This window comes from Pinus tabuliformis, chromosome J, assembly GCF_031772625.1.
Source record: "Pinus tabuliformis cultivar Carrire ecotype Pingquan chromosome J, CPIR1, whole genome shotgun sequence".
NCBI classification, from domain to species: Eukaryota; Viridiplantae; Streptophyta; class Pinopsida; order Pinales; family Pinaceae; genus Pinus; species Pinus tabuliformis.
In genome coordinates this window covers 81,438,241-81,452,452 of record NC_142295.1, presented here as the reverse complement: position 1 = coordinate 81,452,452, position 14,212 = coordinate 81,438,241, and the positions used below count along the sequence as shown (strand labels likewise).

The following is a 14,212-nucleotide window of genomic DNA, read 5'->3' as shown; positions in this document are numbered from 1 at the left end:
TAGAGGGTTTCATCAGATCTACAAAAGTGGAGGAGGCCATTAGAGGACATCTTAGATTTGTGTTTTCTTCTTGTGGAGAGGTTTAAGAACTTGGTTCTCTATTTCAGTAGTGTGAAAATTCGTAATCCTGAATCCTATTGTAGCAACTGGAAATTATTATCCTAATTGTTAATTAAATTTAACAATTTATTTATTGTTTCCTACAACAAATATTGAATAACTCACACTGCAATCTACACAAATAAAATTGCGAAAGAATAAACGTTGGAAGAAATTCTAGCACACACACATAAAATGACACAGATATTTTTGGACCAATGTCCCCGGAAAAACCTAACTTGAGAAAACTGGTGCAGCATTGAGGGTTTTATTTTATTATGCAGCAGTGAAAGCTGAGTACATCTATGGAAGCTCAACTAGCAATCCAAACAGCAAGAAAATCTGAGTAAAATAGTGAAGGGAATTACTATTGAAACTTGTAAGTATTACCCGTTAGAAATTTTATTTGTATTCTCTGGTTTACTTCGACTATTTGTTTAATTACTACCAAGTTATTTAACCATATAAACACTGAAATAAACACAATACAATCTCAACCATCTATAGATCAACAACTGAAAGAAATAAACAAACACACAAGTAACACCGTTATTTTTGGACAATCGTCCCTGGAAAAACCCAACTTGGGAAAACCAGTGTAGTAGTTCTGAGGGTTTTATTATTAAGCAGCTTTTCTAAGCACACTGGGTGCCAAACTGGTTCATTAGACAGAGATAAAAAAATTTGGCAGTATACCTCTCTTCGGAAGCAAATATTCGAAAAGTCTGCCCCACGAAACCCTCTCCAGCACAATCTGAAGCACTACATCAGCCCTTGTAGCCTTTGCGTCAGCTTAAAACCCTATGCGTCAGCCCTCTGAGGCTCTGTGCAGCTGATGTAAGGAGATTTTGGGGTAAGGCAAAATCCCTTTCATATCAATTTTTTGATCCTGAGGCTTGTGGGTTATGGCCCACAAACCTATCGGAAGCGTTTATTTGAGGCCTTAAGCCTTTAAACCCGGGACCATTCAACTATCGGGATACATAGGATTACACGGGAAAACCCTGCTTCGAACACAAAAGCCGGACTTCAAATACTATAAACCTACATTCATAAATCGTCGAGTCCGCTCCTCCAATCCTTTCCACAGCACTGCGTCGTCCTTTGCATTCTCCGATCGCCGATCAAATAACTTGCATGACAATCGTGCATCGTTGATCTAACACACTTGATCTGACGGCTGTCAGAGATTTCGGGTGGACAAATAGCACGGAGAGTATCCGCCCGAAAAAGCGGTTTTCTCTCTCCACTCTCGTGCTATGTGTCAATCGATAAGTGGAATCGGGTGACTACCCTCTAATACCACTTGACCACTTCTACCTCGCCCGAAATACCACTTTGTCTCGAGAAATCACCTCTTCTTTGATTATCTTCCGCGCTCTTCCACCATGCGATGACCGTTAGATTTAAACGGTCGATTGTTCTCATTCTTTGTCGCTTACACCGTTGATCTTCTGCTTATTGATGGATCTCTGTGCTTAACACGGATTTGCCACACTCCGTTTAACACACGACATTCATATATCGATTCATTCACTTAATAGTGGATCGCCATCGATCCTTGCAGTGATTGATGGTCAATCAACAATCTCGCAACACAGGACTAACTCTATATATGAAATACACACAGGCTATCTATACAGTAATACACAGGTGCACAATTCAACACTGAAACACACTTTTATATTATACATGGCATAGTTACATTCTAAGGCATTTCAGCCTTAGAAACAAGCTCACCTTTCGGTTACATTTTGGTCACTCTGTTCTCACAAATTTCTATCTGTCACTCTGTATCTCACTCCCCTATTGAACACGCAGGTTCATCATATATATATATATATATATATATATATATATATATATATATATATATATATATATATATATATATATATAAGGGAACATTGGATCGGATCACTGTGAAGGATTCGATCACATCCTTTCCTCAAATCTCTCAACTAATCTCTCTATATGCATACATATGGTAGATTACATTTAATTAAGTCCATCAAACTAGCTCTATTTTAACAGAAATGTCCCCTGTTTAGCTCCGATGGTCCACGTCCTCCTTGCTCCGCTTTGGATTCCTCGTTTGATTAAGAGTGTCGGATGCTCCTGCATCAGACTCCCGAGGCACAAAAATTTATGACCTCCTGGTCATATGCTTCTCCTTATCCTTAGCAATTCTACCCACTTCTCAATGGAACTGCCTTCATGATCTTCTGTGAGCTGCAACCAACCTCTGTAGTAACAATCTTCTCTACTACACGATACCTCACCAAGCTTTCTCCTCTGAGATTTAGTCTTTTGGCATCCTTCTGGTTCTCTCCTCTAAAACCAATTGAGCACTCCTCGCTCTAGGTTGCTGCAAGTCTCCTCACCTCCTGCTGCTGCTATCTGTATGACAGTAAGACCATAAACTCTCCATACTTTAAACAATTGTACCTCCTTCTCCTGCTTGCAAACTCTTCCTCCTCGCAGGAAATCTTCTTCCCTTTCCTTGCTCTGATACCACTTGATGAAAGGAGATTTTGGGGTAAGGCAAAATCCCTTTCATATCAATTTTTCGATCTTGAGGCCTGTGGGTTATGGCTCACAAACCTATCGGAAGCGTTTATTTGAGGCCTTAAGCCTTTAAACCCGGGACCATTCAACTATCGGGATACACAAGATTACACGAGAAAACCCCGCTCCGAACACATAAGCCGGAATTCAAATACTCTAAACTTGCATTCATAAATCATCGGGTCCACTCCTCCAATCCTTTCCACAGCGCTGTGTCGTCCTTCGCATTCTCCGATCGCTAATCAAACAACTTGCACAACAATCCTCCACCGTTGATCTAACATACTTGATCCGACGACTGTCAGAGATTTCAGGTGGACAAATAGCATGGAGAGTACCCGCCCAAAAAAACGATTTTCTCTCTCCACCCTCGTGCTACGTGTCAATCGATAAGTGGAATTGGGTGACTACCCTCTAATACCACTTACCACTTCTACCTCACCCGAAATACCACTTTGTCTCGAGAAACCACTTCTTCGTTGATTATCTTCCGCACTCTTCCACCATGCGATGAGCGTTAGATTTAAATGATCGATGGTTCTCGTTCTTTGTCACCTACGCCATTGACCTTCTGCTTATAGATGGATCTCTACACTTAACACGGATCTGCCACACTCCATTTAACACACGACATTCATATATCGATTCATTCACTTAATAATGGATTGCCATCGATCTTTACAGTGATTGATGCTCGATCAACAATCTCGCAACGTAGGACTAACTCTATATATGAAATACACACAGGCTATCTATACAGTAATACACAGGTGCACAATTCAACACTGAAACACACTTTTATATTATACACGGCATAGTTACATTCTAAGGCATTTCAGCCTTAGAAACAAGCTCACCTTTCGGTTACATTTTGGTCACTCTGTTCTCACAAATTTCTATCTATCACTCTGTATCTCACTCCCCTATTGAACACGCAGGTCCATCATATATATATATATATATAAGGGAACATTGGATCGGATCACTGTGAAGGATCCAATCACATCCTTTCCCCAAATCTCTCAACTAATCTCTCTATATGCATACATATGGCAGATTACATTTAATTAAGTTCATCAAACTAGCTCTATTTTAACAGAAATGTCCCTTGTTTAGCTTTGATGGTCCACGTCCTCCTTGCTCCACTTTGGATTCGTCATTTGATTAAGAGTGTCGGATGCTCCTACATCAACAACCTCTCTGGCTCTCTGCGTCACTCCTGCAGCCTCTGCGTGGATGACGCAAGCCCTTATGGCCTCTGTGCAGTCACTGCTGGTCTCTGCGTGGCTCCTTCTGCCTATGTGTCTGCCTCTCTGCCTCTGCACCAGTCTTCCGACACTATCTCTGCCTCTTTGCCTCGTACTCACTGCCCCATGCTGCAACTTTGATCACTGATTCGATTTCTCTTAGCAAACCTCGCTCTAGAAAATCGAATGACTGATCACTCTGGTGTATGTCCAACTGACCCTCAAGCCTTCTCTTATACTTTTTCTGTTGAGTCTTCAACGGCCGAGATTACATCTCTAATCAACGGTTAAGATTAGATTTGGCTTGATCCATGTCCTTTAGAACCTTTTAACCCAGTTTTATATTAATATACATTATTAATATCTCCTTCATCGAGCAGAATTTCCTCAAACCATTTATGGGTCTTGGAGATCTCATGTGCTATAGACTCTCCACTAATTTTCATGGCTAGAGCACATCCGATACTCCAAATCAACACTCTCTCTTAGCGAGGATTGTGCTCTTGTAATACTCCACACTGAGCATCACCCTAATTATATGGCATTGGTACCTGTGCTGATGCTAGGCCTCCCCACCCAACACCCTCTGCACTGCTGCATCTTGTACTACTGCCCATAGCTCTGCGACTGCCACTGCTACATCTATACGACAACTCCCTTTGCATCCGTGCTGTTGTTGGCCCTTTTTCCCAACATTGCATCTGCACTGCATTTCTCTCTCATCATGCTGCATCGTGCTACTGCTGCTGCACTGCAACTCAGTTACTGAGAAGTAAGTAACTGATCCACCCAACTACTGACATCCCTGTCAGGCTAGAAACCCTCCCGATGCTGAAGCTCTCTCTGTCGCTATCCTGTGCTCCCTCTACTGCATCTGCGCTGTCACAACAACTTTGTGCCTCTCGCACCATTGCAAACCTCTCTATGCCATCCTGCACTGCTGCAACCTCCTCTGTGCCTCTCGCACTGCTGCAACCCTCTCTGCGTTGCCAGGGACTACTGCACTCTAGCACTCTCTGCCGCTTCATCCGCATCCACTTCTACCGACATCCACCATCCTACTACTCTAACTTTGGGACTCCCGTAGCCAGGTATAATCCAAGAGTTTGGGTACCTCAAGGATCCTGCCCCTCATTGCCTGTAGTTTTCTTGATTACAGTTTGATGTCTCCCCACCTCTTCTCTAGAGGTTCATGAGAACTCATGGCACAATCGTCATCCCCCTCTACCTCCTTTTCCACCTTCGTTGGCGCTGCCTTGGAGTCAGATGCCTCTCCCTTATTCTTCTTCCTCGAACACTGGTTCGCATAATGCCCCATTTCCCCACAGTTGAAGCACTTTATCTTGGAGAGGTCATTTTTCTTGCTCTTCCCCTGTGTCCCCGCAAATGCCAAAGTTGCATCCTCTTCCTCCTCTTTCTTTACTCGGGCTCCTTTACTGCTACTTCCCGTCTTGGTCAACCGTCTGATCTCTTCTTGGCGAAGAGTTGCCCACAATTCTTCCCATCCTCGAAGATTCACTCTGCCCAAAATGCTTTGGACGAACGTCTCCCACTCCTCGGAGACTACGTTTAGGGCGGTCCTCACCATCAACTCCTAATCCGGCGTGGCCCCTATGGAAGTCAGTTGGTCCCGGATCTCATGCAACCTACTAAGGAAGTGATCTACCTTCTCCCCCTTCTACATTTGGTACGATCGCAGCTGATTCTCCAGTAGCATTTTCCTTTGCACGAAAGTGCCTTGATACAATGTCTTTAAGGTATCTCACATTTCCTTTGCCGCCTCCTTCTTAGCAATATGTTGGACCACAAGATCCTTGACCCCATCAAGGATTATGCATTTCGCCTTGGCCAGCGCATCCTCATACCTTTCATTGTCAGCTGGGTTGACTGGGATAGCCACGGTTCTCAAGGTGAAGGCCTTGATGCGATGTCTATCTGGAACGGACAGGATCCTGGCCTTCTAGAAGGCAAAGTTGGACGCTCCATCTAGCCTGTCCTGATCTCTCAGTCCATTCATGGCCATCTCTTTGCTATTCTTTTTGATTCCTTTGAGTCTCTACTTCCCTCCTGGAAGTTCTCTCTTCGACTCCCTCTGAGTCGCTACTTCCCTCCTGGAAGTTCTCATCTAGACTCCCTCTGAGTCTCGATTTCCTTCTTGGAAATCTACCTGCCAAACGTCGAATAACACCTCTTCAATCTCCTATGCACCTGCAACACTGATCTAGATTTCTTGGCTAGAAATCTGCCTAGGTAGGGACTCCTTCTACCTTGGTTTTGCCCCGTTGGGTACTGTTCTGTCTTGGCAGCAACAACACCCCACCAGCTTCACTCCCCGCAATCTGCCCACAGCTTCCTATGCCCCAGCAACTAAAGAACTGAGCCTCTATGCTTTGCACAATCCCGACACTAGCTGAATTGCTCCAATAGCCATCTATGTCACTCCTACTCGGCTGAAAAGGATGACGTGGCTCTTCGTGAGCCTCTTTTGCCTCTCACTGCTTCTGCGCTGGCCCCTTCTCTGGCTCAAACTGATGATGTAAGCCCTCTGCATCAACCCTTCTCTGTTGCTTTTTGCCTAGGAACAACTTCTGTCACTCGGGATAGTTGTTTCTACTGCAAATTCTCTGATTTAGTTGGCGCCTTCAGCTCTCCTGTGATCTACAATGCTTTGATACCATGTTGAAATTTCTAAGTATTACCGGTTAGAAATTTTATCTGTATTCTCTGGTTTATTTTGCCTACTTGTTTAATTACTAATAAGTTATTTAACCATATAAATACTGAAATAAACACAATACAGTCTCAACCATCTACAGATCAATAGCTGAAAGAAATAGACAAACACACAAGTGACACCGTTATTTTTGGACAATCGTCCCCGGAAAAACCCAACTTGGGAAAACCAGTGCAGCAGTTTTGAGGGTTTTATTATTAAGCAACTTTTCTGAATACACTGGGTGCCAAACTGACTCACCCAGCAGAGAAACAAATCTGGCAGTAATACCTCTCTTAAGGAAGTAGATATTCGGAAAGTCTGCCCCATGAAACCCTCTCCAACACAATCTGAAGCACTGCGTGAGCCCTCCTGGCCTCTGCGTTAGCTTGAAACCCTCTACATCAGCCCTCTAAGGCTCTGCGTAGCCTCTCTGGCTCTTTGCGTCACTCCTGCAGCCTCTGCGTGGATGACGCAGGCCCTTCTGGCCTTTGCGCAGTCACTGCTGGCCTCTGCGTAGCTACTTCTACCTTTGCGTATGCCTCCCTGCTTCTACGCTAGTCTTCCGGCACTATCTCTGCATCTCTGCCTTGTACTCACTGCCCCTCACTGCAACTTTGATCACTGATTCAATTTCTCTTAGCAAACCTCGCTCTAGAAAATCGAATGACTGATCACTCTGGTGTATCTCCAACTGACCCTCAAGCCTCCTCTTATACTTTTTTTTGTTGAGTCTTTAAGGAACGAGATTACATCTCTAATCAACTACTAAGATGAGATTTGGCTTGATCCATGTCTTTTAGAGCCTTCTAACCCAGTTTTATATTAATACCCATGAATATTTTTATTTTCCTAAGTTTAGACTTAGGAACCCATTAAAAATATTAATTATTTTAATATGTCTTTCACCGGGCGGAATTTCCCCAAACCATTTCTGGGTCTTGGAGATCTCATGTGCTATAGCCTCTCTACCAATTTTCATGCCTAGAGCACATCCGATGCTACCCCAAATCAACAATTACCCTTCTCCCACAAGCAATATCTGGCTCAACGATCCCTATCAAGCCTCGGCCTCCTGGAGCTTTACGTCAGCCTCTGCGCTGCTCTGCATAGCTCGTTGGACGACTTGCTTCGAACTGGGCTCTGATTAAGTTGTTCTGCCTCTGGATGCTGAGAAAATTGTCTCTCTGGCCCTCTGGGATTCCTTCCCGGCCTATGGAATTGAGAACAAATTTTCTTCTCTCCAAATCAAACTGCCTGACTGAAGCAATTGCGCTGCCCCTTAGTGCTGCCTCTCTGGGATAATTCAGCTCACTTGTCGCTGCCTCTCCAGATTTGGAAAATATTTCCTCCGATCACTATCGCTTCCCTTCACTCACTGCTTCGATCTCACTGGCTCTCTCTCCGACAACTGACTGTTGCTACTTTGGAAATCGATTTGCTCATGAAATCGAACTGCTCGAGTGTCTTCTCCAAGTGCCCATTGACTTCTTCTTATAATCCTTTGTTGGGACTCCAATGGCCAAGATTAAATTTTAATTGATGGCTAGGATTAACTTCAAATCAATCCGTGTGAATTTCTAGAACATTCACACCTTGACTTAATTAACACTGATTAATTAGCCATATTCCCTAAGTTTAGACTTAGGAAATATTTAAAAACTGACTAATAATTTAATTAAGTAATTTTTAGGCAGAATTTCCAAAAATGATTTCTGGGTTTTAGAGATCTCATGTATTCTAGCCTCTCCACAAAATTTCGTGGATAGAACACATCCGATGATACAAAAACTAACACTCCCTCTTAGCGAGGAATGTGTTCTAGAATTCTAGTGCTCTACCGCACCCTGTCTCTGTATCATCTCCTGTCATGCTTCTGATGTCTAGCTGTTGCTATCCACCAACCACTGCGCAACTCTGATATCCGTTGCATCTTTACTGCTGCTAACACTGTCGTACTGTTGCCAACACTGGAACGCCCTCTCATTTGTTGTTGTTGTAACTGCAACTACTACAACTGAGAAGCATCCCAAATATTGAATCAAATGTGATCAGCATGATGCATCTGTCTCCCGACTCCCGAGTCATGACTGCTACGAGCTCTGCTGTGTCTACTAAAGACTCTACGCTGCTACTGACTCTGCACTATGCTAACTGCACTACTGCTGCTAGTCTGCAACTGTCACTCGGCCTTTAACTGCATCTACTGCCACTGATCCATCCTGCTACTGAAAATCTATGGGCCCCCGTAGCAAGGTATTGATCCAAGAGGTGGACCTCCTCAAGGAACATGCCCATTTGTAGCACTTTGGGGCTACAACACCAAATCTCCCCACCTCACTCCTGGAGGTTTGTCAGCAAACATGGCGAAGTCTTCCTCTAGCCTGGAGGAAAGCCTATTGATCTCTGGCATCTGCTAATGTTGCCTACTAGTCCTGCTTCTCCTCCTTGTCCTTCTTCCTGAGAGGACACTGGGTACTGTAGTGACCGAGCTCACCACATCTGAAGCACTTGACCTTCGACAAGTCCTTTTTCTTCTTTTGTTGTTCTCTTTGCCCCTGACTGGAACCCTTGTTAATTTGAGGTAGCATTGGATGTGCTCTAGCCGTGAAAATTGGTGGAGAGGCTAAAGCACATGGGATCTCCAAGACCCAGAAATGGTTTGGGCAGATTCTAACCGGTTTGGGAGATATTAAAATAATTAATATTTTTAATGGAGTTCCTAAGTCTAAACTTAGAAAAAATAAAATAATAATGGGTATTAATATAAAACTAGATTAGAAGGTTCTAAATGACATGGATCAAACCAAATTTAATCTTTGTTGTTGATTAGAGATGTAATCTCGGCCGTTGAACTACCCATAGGAAAAGTATAAGAGGAGGCTTGAGGGTCAGTTGGAGAATACACTAGAGTGATTAGTCATTCAATTTACTAGAGCAGAGTTTTCTAAGTAAAGTCGAATCAGTGATCAGTTTGCAGCGAGGGGCAGTGAGTATTGGACAGAGAGGCAGGGATAGTGGTCGAGAGACCAGCGCAGAGGCAAAGAGGCAGACGCAAAAGCCAGAAGAGGCCATGCAAAGGCTGGGACAGCGCAAAGGCTAGAGGGCCCGTGTCATCCATGCAGAGGGCAGCAGGAGTGACGCAGATGGCTGTAGAGGTTGCGTAGTGCTCAGAGGGCTGATGCAAAAGGTTCTGAGGCTGATGCAGAGGCCAGGAGGGTTGGCGCAGTGCTTCAGTGGTGCTGGAGAGGGTTTCGTGGGGCAGGTTTTCTGAATACTTGCTTCCGAATAGAGAGGTATTACTGTTGGTTATTTTCTCTGTTGGGTGAGCCAATTTGGCACCCAATTGTACTCAAGGATAGACTGCATAATAAAATAAATCCTCAGAATTGTTGCACCGGTTTTCTCGCTTTGGGTTTTTCCGGGGACGAGTTGTCCAAAAATAATGGTGTCACTTGTGTGTTTGCTATTTCTTTCAGCTGTTGACCTGTAAATGGTTGAGACTGTATTGTGTTTATTTCGATGTTTATATGTTCAAGTAACTTGTTCGTAATTAACAAGTAGGAGAAATAAACCAGAATGATACAGATAAAATTTCTAACGGATAGACTTAGAAATTTCAACATGGTATCAGAGCATGGTTGCAGATCACATGAGAGTTGAAGGAATCAACTGAAGCAAAGCATTTGCAGCATAAACAGATGTCTCAAGTGACAAAAGTTGTTCCTTGTAGAAAGCGACAGAAGAAGGGTTGACATAGAGGGACTGCGTCATCAATCCAAGCAAAGAGAGGCCAGCGTCGAGGGTGAGGAGGGCAGAACAAGGCTCACGCAGAGACCAGGAGGGTTGACGTAGTTGGCTGAGGGAGCATTTTTGCTAGTGCCAGGATTGCGTAGAGCCTAGAGGCTCAGTCCTTCAGTTGTTGGGGCATAGGAAGCTGTGGGCAGTTTGAGGGAGTGAAGCTGGTGGGGTATTGTGGGCAGAACAATACCTAATAGGGTAAGACCAAGGTAGAGGGAGTCGCTACCAAGGCAGATTTCTAGCCAAGGAATCCGGATCAGTGCTGCAGGTGCATAGGAGATCGGAGAGGTGCGACTCGACAGTTGGCAGGTGGATTTCCAAGAGGGAAATCGAGATTTAGAGGGAGTCTAGCGGAGAACTTCCAGACGGGAAGTAGCGACTCAAAGGGAGCCGAAGAGAGAACTTCTAGAGGAAAGTAGAGACTCGGAGGAGTCGTCAGGAAGAGAAAAGAGATGGCCATGAATGGATTGAGGGATCAGGACACGCTGGACGGGGCGTCCAAGTTTGTGGTTTGGAAGGCCAGGATCCTGTCCATTCTAGATAGACATTGCATCAAGGCCTTTGCCTTGAGAACAGTGACTATACCAGTTGACCCGACTGATAATAAGAAGTACGAGGAGGCAATGGCCAAGGCGAAATGCATCATCCTTGATGGGGTCAAGGATCATGTGGTCCAACATATTGCCGAGAAGGAGACATCAAAGGAAATATGGGACACCTTGAAGTTGTACCAACATACTTCCATGCAGAGGAAGATGTTACTTGAGAATCAGCTGCGGTCATACCAGATGCAGAAGGGGGAGTAGATAGATCAGTTCCTCAGGAGATTGAAGGAGATCTGGGACCAACTGACTTCCATAGGGGCCATGCCTGATGAAGAGATGTTGGTGAGGACCGCTCTAAACACAATCTCTGAGGAGTGGGAGACATTTGTCCAGAGCATTCTGGGTAGGGTGAATCTTCCAGATTGGGAAGAATTGTGGGCGGCTCTTCGCCAAGAAGAGATCAGATGGCTGAGCAAGATGGGTAGTAGCAACAAAGGAGTTTGGATTAAGAAGGAGGAGGAAGAGGATGCGGCTCTGGCATCTGTGGGGAAGCAGGAGAAGAGGAAGAAAAAGGACCTCTCTAAGGTTAAGTGCTTCAACTGTGGGGAACTGGGTCATTATGCGAACTAGTGTTCGAGGAAGAAGAACAAGGGAAAGGCGTCTGACTCCGAGGCAGCGCTAGCGAAGGTGGAAAAGGAGGTAGAGGAGGATGACAATTGTGCCATGAGTGCTCATGTACCTCTAGAGAAGAGGTGGGGAGACATCGAGCTGTAGTCAGGAGGACTACAGGCGATGAGGGGCAGGATCCTTGAGGTACCCAAACTCTTGGATTATACCTTGCTACAGGAGCCTCGAAGAGAGAGTAGCAGGACTAGCAGATGTCAGTAGAAACAGATGTGGATGAAGTGGCAGAGAGTGCTACAGCGCAGGAGTCCCGGGCAACGCAGAGCTAGCAGGCTGCAGTAGTGTGAGAGGTACAAAGGAGGTTGCAACAATGCAGGATGACACAGAGAGGTTTGCAGCAGTGCGAGATGCAAGGAGTTGTTGCAGTAGTGCAGAGGCAGTAGAGAGAGCTCTTGTTAACGACAGGGAGAGCTTCAACATCGAGAGTGTTTCTAGCCTGACAGGGATGTCAGTAGTTGGGTGGATCAGTTGCTTCTTAGTAACTGAGTTGCAGTGTAGTAGCACGATGCAGCGTGATGAGAGGGGGTTGCAGTGTAGATGCAGCGTTGGGAGAAAGGACCAGCAGTAGCACAGATACAGAGGGAGCTGCCATACAGATGCAGCAGTGGTAGTGGCAGAGACATGGGAAACAGTACAAGATGCAGCAGTGCAGAGGATGTTGGGTGGGGAGGCATAGCATTAGCACAGTTACCGGTGCCGTATAATCAGAGTTATGCTCAGTGTGGAGTATTACTAGAGCACAGTCCTCGCTAAGAGGGAGTGTTGATTTGAGGTAGGCATCATATGTGCTCTAACCATGAAAATTGGTGGAGAGGATAAAGCACATGAGATCTTCAAGACCCAGAAATGGTTTTGGCAGATTTTAACCTGTTTGGGAGATATTAAAATAATTAATATTTTTAATGGAGTTCCTAAGTTTAAACTTAGGAAAAATAAAATATTAATGGGTATTAATATAAAACTGGGTTAGAATGTTCTAAATGACATGGATCAAGCCAAATCTAATCTTTAGCCGTTGATTAGAGATGTAATCTCGGTCGTTGAAGGACCAACAAGAAAAGTATAAGAGGAGGCTTGAGGGTTAGTTGGAGAATACACTAGAGTGATTAGTCATTCGATTTACTAGAGCAGGGTTTGCTAAGTAAAGTCGAATCAGTGATCAGTTTGCAGCGAGGGACAGTGAGTACTGGATAGAGAGGCAGGGATAGTGCTGGGAGACTAGCACAGAGGTAGAGAGGCAGATGCTGAAGCTAGAGCAGGCCACGCAGAGGCTAGCTGGGATAGCGTAGAGACCAGAGGGCTTGCGTCATCCACGCAGAGGGCATCAACAGTGCTGCAGAGGCCTGTAGAGGCTGCGTAGTGCCTCAGAGGGCTGACGCAGAAGGTTTCGAGGCTAACGCAGAGGCCAGGAGGGCTGACACAGTGCTTCAGTGGTGCTGGAGAGGGTTTTGTGCGATAGATTTTCTAAATACTTGCTTCTGAATAGAGAGGTATTACTGTCGGTTATTTTCTTTGTCGGGTGAGCCAGTTTGGCACCCATTTATACTCAAGGATAGACTACATAATAAATAAACCCTCAGAATTGCTGCACCGGTTTTCCCACATTGGGTTTTTCTGGGGATGAGTTGTCCAAAAATAATGGTGTCGCTTGTGTGTTTGCTATTTCTTTCAGCTGTTGATATTTAGATGGTTGAGACTGTATTGTGTTTATTTCGATGTTTATATGTTCAAATAACTTGTTTGTAATTAACAAGTAGGAGAAATAAACCAGAATGATACAAATAAAATTTCTAACGGATAGACTTAGAAATTTCAACGACCCTTAGATGCGAGGGCCACATTCTCCTCCTCCTTCACCTGCTTCGATCTTCTACTGTTGCCACTGATGGAGCTCTTTAGAAGAGCTCGCCTCAACCAGTGTTATCAGAACCGAACCGGTTCCGGCAAAACCGATCGGTTTGACTGGTTTGGAGGCAAAACCAGTCCGAACTAGCCCTTTGAACCGGAAATGACCAATTTGGCACCGAACCGGTTCCGCCAACCTGTGGGTCCCACTGCCGCACTCCCAGGTAGTAAACAAAAAGTTTTTTTTTGGTTTTTTTAATAGTTTTCCTAATTTATAAACCTAATATAGCCCCCCCTAAAGCTATTTAAACACCCCCACCCCCTCTATTCTACTCACACTATTCATTCGATTCTCTTGCATTTCTTGAGCTAAGTTCGGTGAGGAGAACATGGAGAGTTTTTTGCAAGGTTGTTTTGAAGGAGATTTTTTGTAGATTTGAAGAGATGATTGGAGTCTTCGAGAGCTGTTGGGTTGGAAGATTTTTGAGCTACTTCAAAGATTTATTTTTTCTCATAGATTTTTGGGTTTTCTTCAGTGGTTTTTGTTGTTGGTGGAATTTTTTATTTTATTTTTTTGGGGCTGCTACATAGCTGATTTTGGAGCTGATTTTCTCCAAAATATTTAGAGGGTAAATCAAGGAAATTTCTGCCATTTTTTCCTCTAAAAATCAGCAATTTTTTTCTCATAAAAATTAAAAACCCCATTGTTT

The 14,212-nt window shown here is 44.4% G+C and overlaps 1 protein-coding gene across 2 annotated transcripts in view; it reads left to right on the top strand.

Moving 5' to 3' along the window:
- The window catches only part of LOC149225611 (putative aldo-keto reductase 1), a 285,817-nt gene that overhangs the window by 162,809 nt on the left and 108,796 nt on the right, over window positions 1–14,212 (top strand). The window lies entirely within an intron of this gene.